The 19,142-nt window shown below is 41.7% G+C and overlaps 1 pseudogene; it reads right to left on the reverse strand.

The window, feature by feature from the left end:
* Positions 1-8,835: 8,835 nt before the first annotated feature.
* Positions 8,836-18,883, reverse strand: LOC105484962 (large ribosomal subunit protein eL22 pseudogene; annotated as a pseudogene).
* Between the last annotated feature and the right edge of the window lie 259 nt (positions 18,884-19,142).

A 19,142-nucleotide genomic window follows, 5' to 3' on the forward strand; every position in this document is an offset into this window, starting at 1 on the left:
ATTCCATCCAAGAGACAAACTTATGACAAGATTCTATGCCTTATCCACCTCCCTGCCTCCTTTCCTTCCTTTTTGTCCATCTTAGAATTAAGATATTTAAATTTTGTCTGAAGCATGTCAGAGAATAACAACATGCTATGAAATTTTATTTGCATTCACCCATGTCTCAGTTGAGTATTTTGCATTATTACATTTTTATTTTACTGTATTTTATTTATTTTATTTTTCAGAGATGATGTCTAGCTATGTTGCAAACTCCTGGCCTCAAACTCCTGGGCTCAAGCAATCCTCCTGCCTCAGCCTCCCAAAATGCTAGGATTATAGGTATGAGTCACTAAGCCCTGCCTAATTTGCATTATTTCAAAGAGAAGGTGAGGTCACACATTTACTTCCAACAGATCAACATTATATCTTCAAGTTAGGAAAAGAAACTGAAAGTATACGGTAGTGGCACTCTATATTTCCATAAATGCTCCTTTAGACTTGTAAAAAAATTGTCATAAATTTTGGCCAAAAGCTGATTGATGTCATAAAACCATACTCAGTTTTTACTTGGACACATTCTCCTGCTGTTCCTCATCAACCACTTTGTGGGTTTAGTCATTCATAGTATGTACTTACTAGATTTAGATTAATTCCATGGAGATACGTTGTGAATTCAACTGAAAATAATGCACTTAAATAATAATTGATGTATCTTTTGTAATCAGCACACTTACCAGAGGTTCAACACCTGCCTTTCCTTTTGCTGTTTATTTCCACAAGATAGATTAAACTACATTCTTAACAACAGGACATTTACTTATGTAGAACAAAATGTTCCTAAGATGTAAACTACTGTGTAATGACCTGAACACTTTAGAAAGCCAGTTTCATTAAATTTGTTTTGGGAGCGCACACATAAAATGTTGAAGGACCACTATATTAAAAGACTATTAGCATAATCTCTAGGAGACACAATCAGAAAACCAAGCTTAGAGGCTGAGTAGCCAGAACCAGTACTGCTACCGCTGTCCCTGCCACTCAACACAGGCCAAATGATGGGCAGGGATGCTATGCCAAGCCCCTGCCTTGATTCCCTCTGGAAACGGGATGTATCTTTGCTGCCTCTGTGCTGTCACCTGAATGGATTCCCTCAGGACCCTGTCTTCATGACTTCAGCCTTCCACACTGAAATCACATGCAGAAGCACTGATTGGTGGAGTCTGTGCCACAATTTTGCCTCACTTCAAGGGAACCTGGGAAAATTTGGCCTCTATTTTCAAAAGATAGATTCACTAGATGGGAGAGTCCCAAATATAAAGAGTGTTCAAAGCATTTAGATAGCTTAGAAAAAAAAAAAAAAAAGAATGACAAATGCTATCACACAAAGTATGTAACAACACATGATTTTAAAAACAAATATTTTCTTTAGTTCATTATATGATCGAGGATTGCATTTATAATGTTCATTTTACTCTAATGTTTACTAATAACTATAACATTGAGCCAGTTTTATGTTTTTCCCCATTCAACAAATGATGCATGCTCCTCAATTCACTTTAAATTAATTGCATGAAAAAGGATGATTAGTCAACACATAAGTCTTGAAAAGACATATTCTATAGTGTTTGGTTTGGGGTTTTCATATTAAAGTACACATTGAAATTTACTACATGATATAACAAGAAAAAAACTACTTTCAAGGCCTGATATTCGATTCTTCCATCTTGTATTTGAGAAACCCATTTACTTTCACAGAATTTTATGAAACAAACTAGACACTAATCCCACCTTTAAGGATGTAAAGCCCCTGGGGTAACATGGTAAACCTGTCAGGGATCATGATCCACTGGATAGGAAACACTGTTTTACTATTCTCTGGGAGGTTGGTGAATCTCAACTTCCTGTTGCTTCCTGAATCTACTTGTGATATAGTCACAACTGGAGTGGCAGTAGCTAATCCCAGACTGTCCCTGCAGCTTGAGATCATCTAATCAGTCACTCCTCCACCTCATCTTTGCCTGTTTGATGTTGAAATTGTATTACATGCTTGAACTGATCAACAACTGGATAGCCAGAGACCATTTTGACTGGTTGCCTCCCAGTCCTGCAACAAAACACAATAAAACTATAAAACTAATCCAAACCAAGAAACCAGAGGAATCCGTGCGCAAGAAATCCACATTGGCCCTAGAGTGTCCCACGCAGGTTGGAACAGCAACCCTGGACCTATGCTGTAAACTCAAGTGCAAGGGGACTCAGGTGGACCCTGTAATGGCCTATCTGATTTGGCCTCTCATTTACAGAGAATGGAGACTTTACACCCCACAATGTATTATTTGCTTAAAGGCGCTTAGAAATAGCAACCTGAAACCTTTTAATCTTATTTGTTCATGTAGAAACGAAACCGTTGAGACCTTATCTTAGTGCATATGGTATTCTGGTTGTAATCAGCAACCTTTTAGTTAAAGGAAAGTAACAGCAGGTTGAGATTGTTACTTTTCTTTTTACCAACCCATAAAATGGAGACAAGGGACTAGATTAAATACTAAAACAGGGAACTAATCTTTCAGCAACCCTATAGGAGTTAGAAGCAAAGGCTCCTGGGCCGGGCACGGTGGCTAACGCTTATAATCCCAGCACTTTGGGAGGCTAAGACGGGTGGATCATTTGAGGTCAGGAGTTCAAGACCAGCCTGGCCAACATGGTGAAACCCTGTCTCTACTGAAAATACAAAAAATTAGCAGGGCATGGTGGTGCAGGCCTGTAATCCCAGCTTCTCAGGAGGCTGAGGCAGGAGAATCACTTGAGCCTGGGAGGCGGAGGTTGCAGTGAGCCAATATCGCGCCATTGCACTCCAGTCTGGGTGACGCGGTGAGACCCTCTCTCAAAAAAAAAAAAAAAAAAAAAAAGAAGCAGAGGCTCCTACTGTTGAATAGACACCCCTTTGAAGCAATGAATGAACATGTTAAAAAGGAGCCCATCTTATCTACAACTCATCCTTAAAAGGTCCCCAACCTGAAGCAGCCAGTGCCTGTGGTGGTGTAGATGGTGTCTGGAGAGGCTGAGAGGACCTCACTTCTTTAACTCACCAAATTGTGTATCTGTAATCCCAGCACCTTGGGGTGCCAAGACAGGAGGATCTCTTGAGACCAAGAGTTCGAGACCAGCCTGGGCAACAAAGTGAGACCTCGTCTCTACAAAAAATCAGAAAACTAGCTGGGTGTGGTGGCAGGTACCTGTGGTCCCAGCTACATGGGAGGCTGAGGCAAGAGGATCACTTGAGCCTAGAGGTTGAGGTTGCAGTGAGCTGTGATTGCACCACTGCACTCCAGCCTGGGTAACAGAGCAAGACCCTGTCTTAAAAAAAAAAAAAAAAAATGGATTCAAAGATCTTTGAACATTATAGAGAACATTAAAATGGAATGTTATAGTACTAGTATTAGTATTAGTACTGTTGATATTTTAAAACCCAGGAGCTGTTAGCTCCTCCTCTCTGGTCTCTTAATCATAAATCCCTGTCCCTTCTCAATTGGGTTATAAGTCAACTGAGGCACCAGCATGTAAGCCTCATCTATACTTACTCAACTAATTCAGACAGGTCTAGGCCTGTAGGGGTTGGAGTGGGGTGCAGTCTTGGTGCAGGTGAAAGATGGACCCACCAGGGAGAGCTAATTATATCACAAGTAGAAGAATCTGTGGGAAGAGTATAGTGTTGGACATGTGGGTGCTGCTTTTTAACCTCTTCATTTCTCAAACTCCCCAAGGAGAACCTACATTAAGGGGTAACCAACCAGTTCAACAATTGCCTTTACTGTCAATCTATGACGGGGGGTAAAATATCACTAGGGCACTAAAATACCACTGGAAATAGAACTTCAAAGAGTAATTTTTTTTTTTAATCTGAAATCTTCTCACAAAGAGTACTCAATAGGGTTGGAATAAATACCTTGATGAGCCACTTGGGGATAGGGGTGGAAGGTAAGACCCCAAGGGGTATGCCTGGGTGACAATAGATGGTCCTTCTAAAAAGCATAGTCAAGTGAACTACGAAGCTGTTGTTTCAGAGAGAGGTTGTACATTTGGGGCCAGAGCTAAAGCCCCCTGGATTTTGGAGGCTTTGCAGCTGGTGGTCCTCCTCTTTATCCTTTTTCTACTGGGCACTGAGGACATATTTAAAGAAAATACAACCCGAGTATCTGCAGGTCTCATTCTGGGTCATCCCCAAAGCAGTGTTACCTGCTGGCACAGGCCTTATCCTGAGGAGAGGGAGTTAGGATGTACCAGCTGATGTGGGGGAGTGAGGACACAGGATTAGAGGGGAGTGGATACTATGAATTGCACCTAGAAACAACAGCACTAGGGCAGGCTCCTTCCCCTTGAACTATGCTTCCATTAGTGGAAGAGTGCATAAAATGAGTAAAATAAAAGCTGCAAACCAGGCACGGTGGCTCACGCCTGTAATCCCAGCACTTTGGGAGGCCAAAGTGTGAGGATCGCTTGAGCCCAGGAGTTCAAGACCAGCCCTGGCAACGTAGCAAGATCTTGTGTCTACAAATAATAATTTTAAAAAATTAGCCGGGCATAGTGACACACGCCTATGATCCCAGCTACTCAAGAGGTTAAGGCAGGAGGATCGCCTAAGCCCAGGAGGTTAAAGCTGCAGTGAGCCATGATCATGCCACTATACTCCAGCCTAGGGGACAGAGTGAGACCATGTCTCAATTAAATAAAGAAAAAAAAAAAAAAAATATATATATATATATATATATTCCCTGGGCCAGGCTTTCTCTCTCTGTTTATCTAGCTAACTCAAATTTAACCTTTGGGGTTGAAATTAGATCTTACTTCTTACTTCTCCCAGGAAGCCTTTTCTGATCTCCTAAGTCTGCATTAGATGTCATTCCTCTGTGCTCTGACAGATCCTGTATTTCCCCCATCGGAGCATGTATAGTGTGCATTGTCATTGCTTGGTACCTGGTAGGCACTCATTTATTTGTTGTTTGAATGAAATAATAAAGGCACAAGAATAGTGCTGCCATGTACCTAGAAGAGGTGGAAAATTTTCATGGTGGAGGGTGGCTCCCTGAGGCCAGGCCTTAGTATAGAGGCTGATGGACAGAATAGTAGCTCGTGGATTTCGGGGGCAGTGATGGCTTCAGACAGCCTATATGTTAGGAGGAGAGAGGATACCAAAACAGCACCTTCAAAGTCAGGAGCTACATGGAAACAGAACGGAAGACATCAGCTATAAGACACCCTAGGGACTTCCGCCTCTCCTCACCCTCTAGCAATATAAGTGGGGAAGGAGAAAGTCCCCAAATACAGTGATGCACCACTTAAAAATGCATTCTGAGAAATGCAGTGATAGGTGATTTTGTCATTGTGTGAATCTTATAGCATGTGCTTACACAAATGCAGATGGTGGAGCCTACTACACAGCTAGCGGGTATGGCGTTGCTTATTGCTCCCAGGTGGCAAACGCATATAGCATGTTACTGTACTGAATACTGCAGGCAACTGTGATACAATGGTAAGTATTTCTGTATCCAAACATAACTAAACATGGAAAAGGTACAGTAAAAATATGGTATCTGTGATATTTTGGTATACGTATTGGCTTTCATCCACAGTTCCTGACTCATAACTCCCATAGCCCTTGTTATATAATGTTGGGGAGCTTTAGGCCTCAGAGAACAGAGTATCTGTCTCTCTGGCCTTCTGACCACCTCCTGCCTCCCCAAGGCAGGACTCTTCTCTCACCTCTCTTGGAGCTGACCATAAAGAAATTCTCTTACCTACCCTATCTGATTGCAGGCCGTAAGAACCCCCAATTCAGAAGGAGTCCTGCCCCACACCCAGGAAGAAGGAATGCTGCACAGAGACGCCAAGAAGAATCTGAACGACAGGCCTTGCTGGGTTTCTCCACTATTAGTATAGACTATTAGTATAGTCTATTAGTATTAGATCATACCCTTCTTGCCCATTTCTGCATGGTTGTCAATCAAGACTACGCAGTGAAGTATCCGTAGAGGCTCAAGAAGACTGGGTACAGAGTATTTCCAGGTACCTAAGCACATGGAGGTTTCTGGAGAGCAGCACACCCAAGCAGGGCATGGAAGCTCCGAGCCCCTTCCCCATACCTTGCCCTGTGCATCTCTGCATCTGCATCCTTTGTGGTATTCTTTATACTACACTGGTAAATGTGTTTCCCTGAGTGCTGTGAACAGCACTAGCAAATTAATTGAGCCCAAAGAGGAGGATGTAGAAATCTCAACTTGAAGCCAGTTGGTCAGAAGTTCCAGAGGTCAGACTTGTGACAGATATCTGAAGTAGGGGCAGTCTTGGGGACTGTGTGATCTGACACTATCTCCAGGTAGAGAGCATCAGAATGAATTGAATTGGAGGACACCAAGCTGGCACATCTGTAGAATCGACTGCTTGCTTGGTGGTGGTGAGAAACCTCTATACATTTGGTCTCAGGAGTCGTCTGTGGTTGTGATGTGAAAGGAGAGTAAAAACAGTTTTGTTTTTTCCACTCAGTATAAAAGATAAAAACGTATACTCCTGTATAGGGCACTTACCATAAATAGAGTTTGCAGGACTCAATGCTGTTCTGGGTGAGTCAGCGAGTGAGTGGTGAGTGAATGTGAAGGACTAGGACATTACTATATACCACTGTGGACTTTATAAACACTCTATACTTAGGCTACACTGAATTTATTTTAACGTATTTTTTCTTTAATAATAAATTAACCTTAGCTTACTGTAAATTTTTTACTTTATAAACTTTTAAATTTTTTAAACTTTTTGACTCTTGTAATAATACTTAGCTTAAACACAAACACATTGTACAGCTGTACAAAACATTTTTTTCTTTATATCTTTATTCTATAAGCTTTATTCTATTATCTTAAATTTTTAATTTTTTCAACTTATTTTTTGTTGTTGTTAAAAACTAGGACACAAAGACACATTAGCCTAGGCCTGCACAGGCTCAGGATCATCAATATCACTGTCTTCCACCTCTACATCTTGTCCTACTTGGAAGTCTTTAGGGACAACGCCATGCATGGAGCTGTCATCTCCTATGATTACAATGCCTTCTTCTGGAATACTTCCTGAAGGACCTTCCAGAGGCTGTTTAATGGTTACCTTTTTTTTTTTTTTTTAATAAGTAGGAATACACTCTAAAACAACAAAATATATAGTAAATACATAAAGCAGTAACATGGTCACTTATTATCATTCTCAAGTATGTACTGTACATAATTGTATGTGCTGGACTCTTATATGACTGGCAGCAAGAGGGTCTGTTTACACCAGCATCACCACAAACACGTAAGTAATGCGTTGTGCTAGGACTTTATGACAGCTATGGGGTTACTAGGCTATAGGAATTTTTCAGCTCCATGATAATCTTATGGGACCCCATCATATATGTGGTCCATTTGACCACAATGTCATTATGCAGTGCTTGACTATAATCCTGCTTACAGCATTTTGTACCCCAACCACACCCTCAGGTTGATATGCCTGGAGAAATGCCAGTTACACCTGGCCATACCACCCACAGCCTTGGTTCATGTTCTCATCATCACAGTTGCATTAGATGCCTTAATGATCACCCTCCTCTATTTTGGGCCATGGAGTACTTTGAGAATCCAACAATAACTCTGAACCTCTCCAAGGAAGAATCACATGGTCACATAAGCACAACATTTTAGATATAACAGACAACCCTTAAAAGCTAATCTACAGACCCCAGCTCTCATCCTAATCCTTTCTAAATTTTTCTCCATAGGGCTGCCAGGGTGAACTTGAAAAATAAATTTTATTGCATTGTTGGATTTTTATTACCTTCAGGGAAGACTTCAAGCTCCCTAGTAAAGTACATGAGACACCTCCCACGTACTGCTCACATTCCTTGGCCTACCTTTTCACTCCACCATTGCTGCAGCTATGAACTGATGTGACCCAGCATCAGCTCTCCTCAGCTGTCTGTCCCTTGCTTTCTGTTCCAGGGCTTCTCTGCTACTGGGACACTTTCAGGAACTGGCTCAGATAATCTATACATGTGCACCTGGAAGCATGATTATCACGGCAGGAACAAGCCTTAATCAATGAGGGTCAGGAGCTGGTAGATCAATGCTTCCTGTTTGATGTCTAAGAAAGACAATTCCGATCCCTGTGGAATCAAGGACCAGTGGCTTATAATGACGACCAGCTTACTAGCATGTCCTTGGAATGGTTTTTCCTCCTTCCTGTTTCACCTGCCCAGTTTTTCACTCCAGTTCCTTGGGAATGTCTCAAGATAAACTACCTGAATGCAAGCTCTTGTCTCAGGCTCTGCTCTTGGGGGGAACCCAGGCTCAAAGAGAGGGCACAAAGGCCCTGACTGATCTAATCCTGCCCACCCTTCAAATTTCATCTCCTGCAGCTCCAACCATCACACAGCTGGTACTACTGAGCTTCTCACATTTCTGAGACACACTGCTGTTCCTCCTCCTTGTGACAAATTCTCACTTGTCATTTAAGTTATATTCTATGGGGCACCTCTTCAAAGAAAACATTCATAAAAACCTCTCCCCATGCCCTCACCAAGTACAAGTAGTACTTGCACTTGTATAATAGCCATCCTTACAGGTGTGAAGTGGCATCTCACCTCATAGTGATTTTAACTTGCAGTTCCCTGATGATTAGCGATGGTGAGCACATTTTCATATAACTGTTGGCCATTTTTGTGTCTTCTTTGGAGAAACGTCTGCTCAGATCCTTTGCCTATTTTTTTTTTTTTTTTGGTTCCCAAGTTTTATTCAAGAATTGATACAAAATATTCCAGATAAATAAAATTTAATCCTCATCTTTCTCCTCTTCTTTGTCCTGGTTAATTTGGAAATAACGTAATTCATAACTCTCTTTACTGTTAGCAACTGTGCGCAACCAATCACATAGATTATTGTTCTTCAAATATTTTTTGTGAGATATTTCAAATACCTTCTGGAAAAAAGTCACTTCCAGTGTCACAGTGAGCTTGCTCTTGCTCCTTTCAATGGTCACCACCCCTCCACCAAGAGTCACAGCTTTTCCATTCACTTTGATCCTCTCTTGCAAAAACTGCTCAAAACTGGCAGCATGGCAGCATCCATGATTCCATCTTCTATGGGGTGGATGTGATCAAGAGTGAACTTCAGAACCTGCTTCCTTTTTTGTCCCCTTTCACGGCAAGCTTTTTTGCGGGCGCCCTGGTGGCAGTGGAGGCAGAAAAGTTCTTCACCCATTTTTAAAATTGGGTTATTTTTTCTTCTGCTATTGAGTTGTAAGAATTCCTTATATATTTTGGATATTAACTCCTTATAAGATATGTGGTTTGCAATTATATTTTCCTAGTCCATCAGTTGCTTTTTAAGTTTGTCGATTGTTTCCTCTGCTGTGCAGAATTTTTTAGTTTGATGTAGTCCCATTTATTTATTTTTGTTTTTGTAGCCTGAGCTTCTGATGTGATATTAAAAAAAAAAAAAATCAGGCCGGGTGCAGTGGCTTACACCTGTAATCTTAGCACTTTGGGAGGCCAAGGCGGGCGGATCATTTGAGGTCAGGAATTTGAGACCAGCCTGGCCAACATGGTGAAACCCCATCTCTACTAAAAATATAAAAATTAGCTGGGCGTGGTGGCACACACCTGTAGTCCCAGCTACTCGGGAGGCTGAGGCAGGAGAATTGCTTGAACCCGGGAGGCAGAAGTTGCAGTGAACCGAGATGCACCACTGTACTCCAGCCTGGGTGACAGAGCAAGACTCCGTTTCAAAAAACAACCATTGTCGAGGCAGATGTGGAGAAGTTTTTCCCCTATGTTCTCTTCTAGGAGTTTTATGGTTTCAAGTCTGTAGTACACTGTTGGTGGGAATGTAAATTGGTATAGCCATTATAGGAAACAGTATGGAGGCTCCTAAAGAAATTAAAAATGGAACTGCCATATGATGCAGCAATCCCTCTCCTGAGTATATGCCCAAAGGAGATGAAATCATCACCTTATAAAGATGTCTGCACTCCCCTGTTCATTGTAATGTTATTCACAATGGCCAAGAAAGGAAACAAACTAAGTGCCTATTGACATTTAGGATGGATAAAGAAAATGGGTTTTGTGGTGTATATACAAGGTATTTTCAAAAAATTCATGGAAAGTCTGTATTATAAAAAAAAAACAAAAAACAAAAAACAACTATGTGGCTGGGCACAGTGGCTCACGCTTGTAATCCCAGCACTTGGGGGGCCGACGTGGGCGGATCATGAGGTCAGGAGATCAAGACCATCCTGGCTAACACGGTGAAACCTCGTTAATATTAAAAAATATTAATATTAAAAAATTAGCCGGGCGTGGTGGCGGGCGCCTGTAGTCCCAGCTACTCAGGAGGCTGACGCAGGAGAATGGCATGAACCTGGGAGGCGGAGCTTACAGTGATCCGAGATCACACCACTGCACTCCAGCCTAGGTGACAGAGCGAGACTCCATCTCAAAAACAAAACAGAACAAAAAAAAAAAACCCAAAAACTATATATGGATTTCAAAATTGTTTGCAACAAAATAAACTAGTACTAACTTGTTTGTAACATGTCTGGACAGGATCTAGTTAGAGACACTAAGGATAACACATCAGTTTGAAAAGAGTCCCTGTCAGAGCAACATGAATTCTGCTAAAATTGAAGCAAGAAGAAGCATCAAAGGTATGGTAAAGCTTGTGTGAAAGAATGATCAAGTCACTGATTCTTTACAAAAAGTTTATGGAAACAATCCCCAAAGAAATCAGCAGTTTACAAATGGATAACTTGTTTTAAAAACAGATGAGGCAATGTTGAAGATGAAGCCCATAGTGGCAGACCATCCACATCAGTTTTCAAGGAAAAAGCTAATCTTGTCCATGCCCTAATTGAAAAGGATTGATGACTAACAGCAGAAACAATAACCAACACCAGAGACATCTCAACTGGTTCCACTTACGTAAATCTGACTGAAAAATTCAAGTTGAGTAAACTTTCCACTCACTGGGTGCCAAAACCGTTGCACCCAGATCAGCTGCAGGCAAGAGCAGAGCTTTCAATCCAAATTTTAAAGAAGTGACATCAAGCTCCTAAAGCAAAACAATTGTAATGGGAGATGAAACATGGCTTTACAGGTACGATCTTGAAGACAAAGCCCAAAGTAATGGCCACCAAGAGGTGGAAATGGTCGATTCGAAGCAAAAGTAGATTGGTCAAAAGAAAAAGTCATGACGACAGTTTTGTGGGATGCTCAAGGCATTTTGCTTGTTGGCATTCTGGAGGGCCAAAGAACAATAACATCTGCTTATTATGAGAATGTTTTGAGAAAGTTAGTCAAAGCTTTAGCAGAAAAATGCCCAGGAAAGCTTCACCAGAGAGTCCTCCTCCGCCATGGCAATGCCCCTGCTCATTTCTCTCATCAAACAAGGACAATCTTTTTAGAGTTTCACTGGGAAATCATTAGGCATCCACCTTACAGTCCTGATTTGTATTCTTCTGACATTTTTTGATTTCCTAATCTTAACAAAACCCTATAAGGTACACCCATTTTTCTTCAGCTAATAATGTAAAAAGGACTGCACAGATGTGTTTAAATTCCCAAGACCCTCAGTTCTTCAGAGATGGACTAAATGGCTGGTATCATTGCTTTCAAAAGCATCTTGAACTTGATGGAGATTATGTTGAGACATACTTTATACTTTCCATTTTTATCTTTTAATTCCATTTTTCCATGAACCTTTTGAAGCTCCCCCCATACAATGGAATACTATGCAGTCTTAAAAAAAAGAAAAGGAGACCCTGTCATTTGCCACAACATGGGTGGACTTGGAGGACATTAGGCTAAGTGAAATAACCCAGACACAGAAAGGAAAACTTTGCATGACCTCGCTTATGTGTGGCATTTTAAAAAGAGCTCAAATACACAGAGATAGAGAATGAAAGAGTGGTTACCATGATTGGGTGGTGGGGAGAGGAAATGAGGCACTGTAGGTCAAAGGATACAAAACATGAAAAGTCTCAACATCTAAGGTCCAACGTGAAGACTAAAGTTAAATAAATTGTGTCTGTAATCCCAGCACTTTGGGAGGCCGATGCGGGCAGGAGATTGAGACCATCCTGGCTAACACAGTGAAACCCCGTCTCTACTAAAAATACAAAAAATTAGCCGGGCATGGTGGCAGGCGCCTGTAGTCCCAGCGACTCAGGAAGCTGAGGCAGGAGAATGGCATGAACCCGGGAGGCAGAGCTTGCGGTGAGCCGAGATCACGTCACTGCACTCCAGCCTGAGCGACAGAGCGAGACTCCATCTCAAAAAAAAAAAAAAAAAAATTGTATCATATTGGGAATTTGTGTTAAATAAGCAGATTTTAGCTGCCCTTGCCACAAAAAAGTAGCTATTTGAGATGATAGAAACATTAATCTGCTTCATAAATGTAACCATATTACTATTTATATGTATCCCATAACATTGTGCTATAAATCTCAAATATACACAATTTAACAATTTTTTGGCTGACCACAGTGGCTCATGCCTGTAATTCCATCACTTTGGGAGGCCGAGGTAGGCAGATCACCTGAGGTCAGGAGTTTGAGACCAACCTGATCAACATGGCGAAACCTCGTATCTATTAAAAATACAAAAATTAGCCGGGCATGGTGGCGCGCGCCTGTAATCCCAGCTATTCAGAGGTTGAGGCAGGAGAATCGTTTGAACTCTGGAGTTGGAGGTTGCAGTGAGCTGAGATTGTGCCATTGCACCCCAGTCTGGGCAACAAGAGTGAAACTCCATTTCAAAAAAAAAAAAAAAAAAGTTGTTTTTTAAATGACCTCTCCCCAGTTTTCATTACTTGACCTTCCTCTAGGATCTCATGGTCCTGGGCTCCCCTCTTCATAGCACTTACTGCTGTGCTGTAAATATCCATTTACCTGTTGCCTCCCTCACTGAACTGTAAAATTCCTGAGGCAGAACCAGTAGGTTTTATCTATTTATCCTTCTCAAGCCTAGGACTGTGCCTGAGATCCCAAACTGAAACTCGGTGATTGTTGGTTGACAGGTTGAATGAATGATGTGTGAGATTTCTGAGTGAAGCCTGGGGCAGGTAATCTTTGGGTCTTGATAACATCTGGATCTGAATGAATCTGGGGGAAAGTCTAGTTGAACTTGAGTCCCTGTGACCTGCAGAGGCGGGAGTCCCGGTTTGACTGGTAGAGTGGGTGGGGAAGGCCTCTTCTACAGTGCAGCCGTAAAAAATCTGGAATTGTGACACTTTCCCCTAATGGGCCTCCTGGGACTTTACATGTCCTGTTGTGGGGAGTTGATTTTAACAGAATCTGTCAATGCTCTATACTTTTCAGGCCCAGCTTCATAAAAATATTCAAGGAATCATTTCTTCTGATTTTGCATGATGATCCCTCTTGGGAGTCGTATTTGAAAGGTTACAGTTTGCATTTTCGACATTAAAGTTTACTTTTTCATTAAAAATAAAGTTACAAAGGTGTAGGACATTTGGCTTCTTCAATACTTATTTGCTAGCAGACTTTGGGCAAGTTACCTAAACTCTCTGGGATTCAGTGTCCCCCCACACGTGTAAACTAAATGTTCCAGGGCCATCCATGCCCATGGGTAACAGTGAGGCCAGCACAAGAATATGCTGACCACTTGATTCCTGGCTGCATAACCGCAGAATCTCCTCTGTTATTTCCAGGTGCCTAGAGGAGGTCTCTCACAGATGCCCATGTTCTCTCGACAAGCTATTTGGAAAGGACCCCTGGCTACTGTCACCGCTGCCATGCCTGCCAGGAGGACGCACCTTCCTGACACTTCACTGCTGCTGCTCAGCAGGCCTGTCAAGTGGTTCTGCTGTATTCTAGGAGAAACAGAAACTCTCCTCTCACTTTGCACTGTGCTTTGTCACCTGGGCCCTGAAACACCATTGCCTGCCCCTGATGCCCCCACAGCTTCCTCTACCAAACCAAGGCTGGGCTGGGAGACTGGGCACCACACCATTCCACTCTGCCTTCTCTTCTTCCATTCTCCCTTCCCTCCCTCTCTTCTTCCCACTGCCTCCAATGCACCTGTACTGGAACTTTCTCCTTTCTTACACTCACACCCACACACATGCACAGGCATATGTGCACACACAAAAGTCTCATGTCCCTCAGATCATACAAATATATGTTGGGGACAGGGGTGATCACATGCTCCACATGCCCAGTGGACATTTAGGCTCAGATAGGTCAATTCTGCTACAGGGATGACAAAACCTACCTTCCATGGTTGCTGTGAGAACAAGAAATTGTAGATACAGTGCCTATTCTGCAGCAAACTTAACAATCAATTAAAATCCAGAATATATAGAGAGCACCTATGAGTCAATAAGAAAACAAGACACACCAATATACAAAAAGTGAGCAAAAGATATCAACAAGTAATTGAAAATACAAATAACCAATAAACATATGAAAATATATTCTTAATCTTATTAAATAAGCAGGGAAAGACAAATTAAAACAATGAAATACTAATTTTTACTCATCAGATTGGCCAAAACTAAAGCGTGAAAACATAAAGTGTCCATCTTATTGTGTGTAAATGGTAAATCTGAATCTGATGGTGGAAGCATAAATTGGGCAGCTTTTTGAAAAGAATGATTTAGCAGTACCTATTACAATGAAAAACATAGGTACTTTTGCCTCAGTAAACTTACCTCCAGGTGTGTATTCCTAAAGAAATACTCAGAAATGTACCTCCAAGAGATATGTACAAAGAAGTTCCCTTACACATTGTTTGTAAAAGTAAAACAATGATGATCTCAATGCCCACTAATAGGGGAAAGGTTTAATTCACCATGATTCATAAATACAGTGAAATTCTATATAAAGTGGAATAGATTTATGTGGCATGGAAGGATCGCCAAAGAGTATTTTAAGATTAAAAATAAAAAGTAAAAAATATGTGCAGACTTATGCCTTTTTTTCATAGAAAAAAAGTCTAGGGGATTCACTGCTCAGCAGGCCATCCTGGCTATCGGGGCAGAACCATCACCCACAGTATAATTTCTTCGAAGGCAATGACCCAAGTCTTTCACATTTTATACCTTTACAGCCCTCACAAAAACTGCTACATAATAAACACTAAACAAATGCCTATGAAAGGCAAGAAGGACATAAGAGAGGGAAAGAAGCAAAGAAATGAACAATTGTAGCACGTGAGGCCTGATTAAAGAAAGGAAAAAAGCTTGTATGGGTATTTTCATATTGACAAAGCTTTAGTGGAACACTCTTTTGGTGGGTTTTCAAGGGATCAGAACTTTCAGGCAGAAAATGGAGAAATACAGACATAAAGAAGAGACCTAAATATATAAGCATAGCATTGGGAAAAAAGCCTTTTCAGAATGGCAACTCATGCTTTATTCAAACATGTTCTGAACAAAGTCTCTTATCCAAAGTTGTTTCTGGCTTTAGACAGCAGGTGGCAGCAGAGTCGAGCTTTCTGGTTGCAGAAACTTCTGGAGCCAGCCAGCTGTATAAAGTTTCAAATGGTTTTCGGAGGAGAAGCAGCTTTTGAGTAAAAATCTTTAATCTAAAAATCTAAACTCAACACAAAACAAAAACAAAACAGAGTGAGGAACTGGTGCCATTGGCCCCTGCCACGACAGATCCTAATGTCATTCCCTGCCTGCCATCTACAGAGCCACACCTTGTCCTTCGAAGAAATTCTGGGATTTCTACTGGCAGCGGCCAGGAAAGGAACTGAAGGTCAGTCTGTGCTGTTCTGATGTTGTCCTTGTCACATGTGGAAGCTGGTTCACCAGGAAACAGGCTCTGGTCAAGGCTGGGCTCACTGGAGAGGTTAGCCCAAATTCAAAACACATTTATGGATAAAAGAAGGGTTTTTTAAAAGGAGACTTTGCAGGCAATAAAAAGAAATATAGTATTGATATATGCCACAATGTGGATGAACCTCAAAAACATCATGTTAAGTCAAAGATGCCAGTCACAAAAAGACCACGTAACGCATGAAACCGTTTATAGGAAATCTTCAGAATAGGCAAATCTAAAGACAGAAAATAGATTAGTGGTTGTCTGGGGCTCAGGAGGTAGTGATTGGGGAATGACTGCTAATGAGTACACAGTTTCTTTGGGGAGTGATGAAAATATTCTAAAATTAGATTATGGTGATGACGCACAATTCTCTAAATATACTTAAAAACCATTGAGTCGTACCCTTTAAATGGGTGGACTTTATGGTATGTAAGTTATCTCAATAAAGCTGTTTAAAAAAAGAAGAAAAGGGCCAAGTAGGGTGGCTCATACCTGTAATCTCAGCACTTTGGGAGGCTGAGGCTGGAGGATTGCTTGAAACCAGGATTTCAAGACCAGCCTGGACAACATAGTGAGACCCCTATCTCTACAAAAAATAAAAACTAGCTGGGCATGGTGGCACGTGCTTGTATTCCTGGCTACTCTGGAGGCTGAGGCTAGAGGACTGCTTGAGCCCAGGAGTTCGAAGACACAGTGAGCTATCATTGTGCCGCTGCACTTCAGTCTGGGATAACTATTCAATGGGGGGGGGGAGAGAGAGAGAGAGAGAGAGAGAGAGAGAGAGAGAGAAAGTCTATGCAGTGTGCTACAGAAAATAATTGGAGATTGGTTAGAGGTATGACTGGTACATTGATGAATTTTACTTTTTGATCAGATTGTGATATGATGGTAGCATAATATGCTTCCTAATTTGGTCACACACACTTGCTATCCCTAAGAACTGCAAATACTTACCTTAAAGAGTGGATGAGGTGCGTTGCCATCTCACTTTTTTACGGGATGGTGCTCTCCCTGGAAAGAAGGCAATAACAGGCCAGTGAAATAGCAGACATCTGAAGTCACACAGACCTGGCTTCAAATTCCAGTTCTTCCTCTTATTAGCTATGAGCCCTTATTAGCTATGAGTAAGGATTATATAACATACAATATAAAAGTGCCCAGCCCATAGTAAACATGGAATTTATGTGATATTCTTGGAATGTCCATCCTGACCAGTAAGATGACATTTTATCTCAAAACACAGCTGTGTCATGTTTTGCTACTGGTGCACCTCTAAAGATCTTCTCCACAGGCCTCTGCCCCCACCCCCAGTCCATTTGCCATCAATAACCTTACTTATTATCGCTTTTTACAATGATGAGAAGACTCTGAGAATGGAAAAATAAGTCAATGGTAATACTGTGTTGGGAAGGATCTGAGTAGGAGGGAACCCATCCCCTGGCTACCAGAAACACAGGACTAGAACAAGTAATACACACCTAGAATATAAGCCTGGATAACAACAGTGCAGGGGCAACACTGTCCTCACCAGGACAGTTTTTATATGCAAGAATTTAGGTATTATAATCAGAAGCATTTCTAGAAACTATGGAATATTAGGGAAAAAAGCCAACACATTAGCCAACGTTGTACTTTACATTTATGCAGATTTTAAACTCCATAGGCACCTCCTAGTAGTTGTCGGGGAAAATAATACTCTGTGCATAGCATAATGGAAAAGAAAATGAGTTAAAGGGCCAGGTGCAGTGGCTCATGCCTGTAATACCAGCACTTTGGAAGGCTGAGGCAGGTGGATCACCTGAGGTCAAGCATTCGAGACCAGCCTGATCAACATGGTGAAACCCCATCTCTACTAAAAACACAAAATTAGCTGGGGGTGGTGACGCGTGCTTGTAATCCCAGCTACTTAGGAGGCTGAGGCAGGAGAATTGCTTGAACCCGAGGAGGCGGAGGTTGCAGTGAGCCATTGCACCCTTGCACTCCAGCATGGGCAATAAGAGTAAAAACTCCGCCTCAGGAAAAAAAAAAAAAAAAAAAAGGAAAGAAAAGAAAATGAGCTAAGGAGCTAGGCTGCCTTATTTCACAACCTCAGCTCTGTCTTCTATGAAACCAGGGCAACTATTTAACCCCTCCATGTCTGAGTTTCCTCATGTATAAATGAAGGGACTAATAGTACCTAGCTTAGAAGGCCATTATAAGGATTCTAAAAGTTAATCTAAAGTGCTTAGGACAGTGTTTGGCACACAGCAAGCACTCAGTAAATCCATTCATTCAATAAATGTTTATTGAATATAGGTGTGGCTGCTGTTTTAGCTGATGAGAATGCTAAAGTCGGTGAAACAGACGAAATCCGTGGAGCTTTCTTCCTTGGGGGAGGAGGCCAACAACAACAACGAATGCATACAGAGGAAGAGCAGTGGAGTGAATTGTGTTCCCTCCCCTCCCAAATTCATATGCTGAAGCCCTAACTGCCAACGCGATGGTACCTGGAGATGGGGCATTTGGGAAATAATTAGATTTAGAACAGGTTATGAAGGTGGGGACTTGTGATGGGATTAGTGCCCTTTTAAGAAGAGAAAGAGCCAGGTGCAGTGGCTCATGCTTGTAATCTCAGCACTTTGGGAGGCCAAAGCAGGAGGATCGCTTGAGCCCAGAGTTTGAGACCAGTCTGGGCAACATGGTGAGATGCCATCTCTATTAAAAATAAAAAAAATTAGCCCAGTGTGGTGGCACACACCTGTAGTCTCAGCTACTTGGGAGGCTGAGGCGGGAGGTTGAGGCTGCAGTGAGCTATGGTTCTCACCAGTGCACTCCAGCATGGTGGACAGAGCAAGGTTGTCTCAAAATGAAAGAAAAAACAAGAGAGAGACACACACATCAGGGCTCTCTCTATGTCTTGTGAGGACACAGCAAGAAGGCAGCTGACTGCTATCTAGGAAGAGAACCCTTACCAGGAACTGAAGCTGTCAGCATCTTTATCTTGGACTTCCCAACCTACAGAACTGTGAGAACTAAATGTCTGTTGTTTAACAGACATTTTGTCTATGGTATTTTGTTTGTTGTTGGTATTAGTTGATATTTTGGTATTGGTGTGTTGGTATATTTTGGTTTGTTGATATTTTGCTATCAGTAATCCCGCAGACTAATATAGATTTATATGTAAACGTGTCTTTGAATAGGAACCTTGCAGAAGCCACATAGCTGGTTTTACTGATGCAAAGAGCCCTATGCTACAGTATGATGAGGTGAAGAGCCTACGTTCCCTTTTCAGCAGTGGTACCCACTCTCCACAGTGT

The sequence above is a fragment of the Macaca nemestrina genome, chromosome 1, assembly GCF_043159975.1.
Source record: "Macaca nemestrina isolate mMacNem1 chromosome 1, mMacNem.hap1, whole genome shotgun sequence".
NCBI classification, from domain to species: domain Eukaryota; kingdom Metazoa; phylum Chordata; class Mammalia; order Primates; family Cercopithecidae; genus Macaca; species Macaca nemestrina.